The following is a 6,000-nucleotide window of genomic DNA, read 5'->3' as shown; positions in this document are numbered from 1 at the left end:
GTCGGTCCACAGCTGGCCCTTTTAGGCTTTCCTCTGTAGAACGGGAGATGTCTCTCTTTACACCTTCCCAGAGCTGTCCTCCCTTGCGCACAACTCCCAGTCATGAATAAACATTAGATTACCTGACTTGAGTAAAAAAGTGCTCAAAGGTGTTGTTTGAGGCTCCCGCCCTGAGGCTGGCTTTGGGCACAGGGGCTGCCATGTGCCCAACTCACCCCGCGTGACTGAGGAAGGCCGACTGAGGGGGTCAGGAGGGCTCAGGGAAGACAGTGCCCCTCTTAAGTGACGTTGCACAGCACACGGCGTCAGGAACATGAGGGCCAGTAGCAAAGTCACCTCGATCTCCAACAGGGGTCCACGGCCACCTCCTTGTGGGGCCACCGCAGGGCCCCTCATGAGGGATGCACCTGTAGGGGAGCCCCTCCCCTGGGCTGCACGCGTCTCCCCCTTCCTGGGCGCCAGGCCTTGGATGAAGGTTCAGGACTCCTCACTGGCCCTTCTGCGGGGCTCTCCATTCTCTTCCCCAGGGCCCGGGAGGAGACCCGATGTCCCACGTCGTGTCCGGCTCCTCTGCCACGTTCCCCCAGCCAGCAGGCCGAGGAGGCCTTTGCAAGCTGGAAACCATCGTTCTTGGCAGATGCCTCGCCTTCCCCCATGGCTCCCCCACTGCTGGAGACCCCAGAGCACCAACGGCATTGCTGAGCCTTGTTTGCTCGGTAGAGGCGCCACAAAGTACGAAATCGGGGCACACGGGAAGGGCGTGCTGCAGGCACGGGAAAGGGGGTGGCGCGGGCACGCCAGGGGGCTTCTCTGTCTCTCTCTCCAGATATTTACATATCTTAGTACAAAACTTCACCATTTTACACGGATCTTTGAGCCGCACACTAATAGTAAGGTGTCCTGGGGTACAGATTCATCGCCCAGGTGACAAAGTCTCCAAGTCTCACCTCACAGACAGCCGATTCGTTACAGCTGACCCCTGAATAAGGTGGGGGTCGAGGCGCTGATATCCTGCACAGCCGAAAGTCCGCATGTAACGTGACTCCCCCAAAACACAAGAATAGCCCACCGCTGACCAGAAGCCTTACTGACAACGTAGAGTCACATAACACATATTTTGAAGGTTGTATGTATTGTGCACTGTATTCTTACCATAAGTAAGTGAAAGAAAAGAAAATGTTATTAAGGAAACCATAAGAGAAAACACATTCAGAGTACTGTACTGCATTTATCGGGAAAAAAAAAAACCCACGTTGAGGCGCCTGGGTGGCTCAGTCGGTTAAGCGTCTGACTTGGGCTCAGGTCATGATCTCATGGCTTGTGGGTTTGAGCCCCGTGTCAGGCTCTGGGCCGACAGCTCAGAGCTTGGAGCCTGCTTCCCATTCTGTGTCTCCCTCTCTCTCTCGGCCTCTTCCCGCTCACGCTCTGTCTCTCTGTCTCAAAAATAAACATTAAAAAAAATTTTTTAAACCCTCATGTAAGTGGGCCACACGGTTCAAACCTGTGTTGTCTGAGGGCCAACCAAAGGGAAGAGGCATCTTCACAGGGAAGAGATCTAGTGGGCTCGGCCATAACCAAGGGATCACATGTATCATCGTCACCGTCACGGAACAGGCTGACAATCTGTACATGAAATAACGGGAAGCATCCAGCATCACCTATGTGTAGACTGGCTCAGAATGTTGAACCTGAACCCAGTCACGAAGAAACGATTAGGCAAACCCGGATACTGCGACGTTGTGCAAGGCAGACTCTCTGACCCATTCAGAAATGTCAATGTCACGGAAGGAAAGGGTAAGGGGAAAGTTCTTGATGAGAAGAGACAGGCCAATTAAATGCAATGCACGATTCTCAGTTGATTCTTGGACAAAAAGAAATTGTAAAATCATTCTGGGGACAACTGGGGCAATCTGAATGTAGACTATGCATTGTATAATGATGTCAGTACATCGATGTTCAGTTTCTTGGGGGGGGTGCTTAGTGGTAGTATGATTATTGCAGGAGATTCTTCCTCTTAGGATGTACATGATGGAATATTTTGGAGTGAAACACCATGACGTCTCAAATATTACCTACCAATGGTTCGGCCAAAAAGAAAAAATATCTACATATCTATGGAGAGAAAAAGAGACAGACAGAGACACAGAGGGAGATAATGCAACTGTGGCTAAGAATTAACAACCGGTGAATTCTGGGTGAAGCGTATATGGATATTCATTGTACCCGTCTTTCACATTTTCTGTACGGTTGAAATTAAAGGGGAAAATATCAGTTCCACTCCGTGATCTATATTTGTAAAGTCGATACAGCTATGTGCTGTTAATGTTAAAGAAAGTGTGCTTTTTTTTTAAAATTTTTTTTTCAAGGTTTATTCATTTTTGGGACAGAGAGAGACAGAGCATGAACGGGGGAGGGGCAGAGAGAGAGGGAGACACAGAATCGGAAACAGGCTCCAGGCTCTGAGCCATCAGCCCAGAGCCCGACGCGGGGCTCGAACTCCCGGACCGCGAGATCGTGACCTGGCTGAAGTCGGACCCTTAACCGACTGCGCCACCCAGGCGCCCCCGAAAGTGTGCTTTTAGAAACAATCGGACTTTCCCTGCCCAGATCCCTAAGACGCACGTATTCGGCGATCCTATTTCGAGAGATTTCAAAACAGGAAAAAAGCCAGGAGCGCAAAGATGTTCCTTGCAAGCCAACCATCAAGATGTCTAAATAAATGAAGGCGCCTCAGTTGCTGGGAAGACTGTCCCCTGATAGAATTATAATGTGAACCGATAGAGTCACGTGGAAACGCTGAGGCGACACTAACGAAAGGGGGCAGCAGAGAGCAGCAGTCGCGGGCGGACCTGCATTGCCGGCGCTCCACTCCCTCCCTCCGAGGTTTGTGATTTAGGACAAGACAAGCTACCAAACCCGCTCTGAAGCTCAGAGCTTGAACCTATAAAATGGGGATAACAAACCTTACCTTTTAAGGATTAAACGCCTTGCAGGCCCTTAGCACCACCGTTCCTGGAGATGGGGAGTGCTTACTGTATGTGAGCCGTCACTGTATTCAGAAGGGACTTTTCTCACTTCTGACTGCAGGAATCTCAGTGCACGTCCCCAACTTTGACCTTTGCTGATAAAATGGCCTTCGTCAAAACGTGAACATCGGGGACGGATACTTCTGCAGGGGAGCAGCAAGGCGCTTGCGTGGGCCCAGGCTGCCCAGGGAGCAGCGGAAAAGTCCAGCCGGTCTGGAACAGAGGTCTGTGGGCAAGCGCAGTGCCCTGAGTGTCCAGCTGGCCACGGCTGCTCACGGGAGGCTCTGGATGCCAGCTCACCGCCTAGCACCTGGTTCTGTGCTCTCTTGGGGAGTCTCTGAAGGAGCTGCCACCCCGCCTCCCCCCAGCAGGGTGGCAGCAGGAACCGGGAACACGCAGGATGGCCTCCTGGGTAGGACAGTGGACGTTCCAAAGAGGCCCTTAGAGTTGCTTTTAGGAGCCAAGGGGCCAGTCTCCCGTGCTCACCTTTCCTTTCGGGGCCTGCTGTTGAGTGCTCGTCCAGCTGTGAGTGCTCGTCCTTCCCTGCAGGTGACACCGAGGCCCGGGAACCGAGGCCCCTTCGGTCGTCCAGATCCCAGCTGGACCCTAGGAGGCCCGAATTGCCGGGATGCCCCTTCCGGCCGCCCTGCCTGGGTCTGACCGAGCCAGCGGTCCCCTGTGGTTTGATGAACAGTGAAAGGCATCCCAGACTGGAAGAGCTTTCTTTTCTGCTCGCAACCGCCTGAAAGTCAATAGGTGATAGATTGATGATGACAGGTGGATAGGCGGACAGACAGATAGCAATGCTGGGCCCCACTTCAGACCAGTAGAACTAGAATGCGTGTAAGTGGGCTCCCACCAGATTGCTTTAAACCTTTCCCAAGTGACCCCAATGTTCACACAGGGATGAGGACAGCTGTTCTAGGGTCTTGCCCTCCATCACCTTAGAGGCCACGTCCAGATCACCACCATGCCGGAAACGTTTTACAGACTGACAGTGGAGAGCTGGCGTGTCTCAGTACCCGCTGGTGGCCGCAGAGTCTCTAGGACTAGGAGGGAGTATCTCTAACTTCTTTCCCGTAGGGAGGCATGACCGTGACCTCGTGGTTCGTGGGTTCAAGCCCTGCATCAGGCTCTGTGCTGACAGTTCGGAACCTGGAGCCTGCCTCGGGTTCTGTGTCTCCCTCGCTCTCTGCCCCTCTCCCTCTCACACTCTCTCTCTCAAAAATAAATAAATATAAACATTTTTAAAAAAGAAATTTCCTTTCTCACCCTAGTTTATTTATAGATGTTGGCTCTTATCAAATGATCTTTCTGCCGCTATAGAGGTGACCGCATGACGTTTTCCTTTATTATTGGGAGTTACCACTAGCGATTTTCAAATGGTAAGACCATCTGTGAATCTCTGTGACAAACCCTACGGGTCATGATATTTTACTGTTTATAATTTGCTAGTTTGATACACTTTTTTTTTTTAATTTTTGCTTCTACGTACACTTCTCTAGGTTAGCTTGTGATTTTCTCTCGTACTGTCCTCAAGTTTTGGTTTCAAGATTGTTAGTCTCATAAAAGGAGGCAAAAAGCGTGTTCTCTGGAATATTCTGTGTGGCAGTGGACTTGTTTGCACTCAGGTCAGCCAGGAGCCATCCGCCGGCCTACTTCTCATGGTGGGGGGCAGGCAGAACTAGATTCTTCTCTGTCTCCCCCCGCCCCCTGCCCTCGCCAGGTCCCTGGAATCCCTGAGTTCAAAAAGTCCCCTCAGTTCCTTTTGCCAGAGACCACATTTCCCCGTGCAGTGGGCAAAGGAGACACACACGTGCTGAAGTGCACACAGATTCTTCACCAAAATCTGATCCTTGGTTTTTCGGGGAACAACTGCAGAAGGGTTTTGTGCTTTGTGCTCGTGGGGCGGCGGACCTGTGGGATGAACACACAAATCAGGCAGCTTCTTATCATTCGTTTTATTACTCATTTTCCACATTCTTAAAAAAAAAAAAAAAAAAGCTTGGGGCGCCTGGGTAGCTCAGTCGGTTGGGCATCCGACTTCAGCTCAGGTCATGATCTCGAGGTTCGTGAGTTCGAGCCCCGCGTCGGGCTCTGGGATGACGGCTCGGAGCCTGGAGCCTGTTTCGGATTCTGTCTCTCTCTGCCCCTCCCCCACTCACACACTGTCTCTTTCTCTCAAATATAAATAAACATTAAAAAAAAAATTAAAAAGCCTTGAACTTCCTGTATGGTTGGATTGGATTTGGACCGCGGAGACTGGGCTGGCCCTGAGCGTCCTTGTCTGCGGCGCAGGTGAAGGCTGGAACGTGTGTCCCCCTGCGGTGGAGGGTGCGGGCACCGCCAGGGTGCAGTGCTCTTGCAGGCTCCGCCAAGGACAGGCAGTGCAAATGCAAGGTCATTCACGACCTCTGAGCTTGTCTGTTCCTTCGTGCCTGCTACGCAGGGTCTGTGTGACGGCTGACACTGGTAGAGTCCACAAAACAAGACCTTAAAATGCTGTACAGAGGTGGGTGCAGACCACCTCCAAGCCGCTGCCGAGAAGGGGGCCAGGGGACTGGAGGCCGGCGGGCAGGACAGAGGGAGGGCCGAGCAGGGGAGCACAGAACTCTCCTCCTCCTGACCGCACCCCCTGACCCTCTCCCCTCATCCCTGTCCTACCGTTTCCATTGGCTCTGAGCCGTGCCCCGCATTGCCCACCGCAGCCCGAAAAAGACTCATCTTCCTGAGGTCTTTGAGTGGAAAGCCTAGAACTTTTCCGTTCCGTGTTCTCTTACCAAGTATGGCTACATGTGAAGAGACTGCCTACTCCAAACATCCTATTTACATGATCTTACAGACGTTGGCTTCTGAGACGGTCACCTTGGGACTCATTCCCGTCCTGAAAACATTTATCGCTTCCCTGCCTCCCCGCCCGACCCCACCCCACCCCACCCCACCAGGGTGTCTGTCAGCCCCAGGCCCTCTCCCT

Source organism: Lynx rufus, unplaced genomic scaffold (genome assembly GCF_022079265.1).
Source record: "Lynx rufus isolate CCGP_SWC_20201006 ecotype Redwood Valley unplaced genomic scaffold, mLynRuf1.p SCAF_4, whole genome shotgun sequence".
Lineage (NCBI taxonomy): Eukaryota > Metazoa > Chordata > Mammalia > Carnivora > Felidae > Lynx > Lynx rufus.
Note: the sequence above shows the minus strand (reverse complement) of the source record.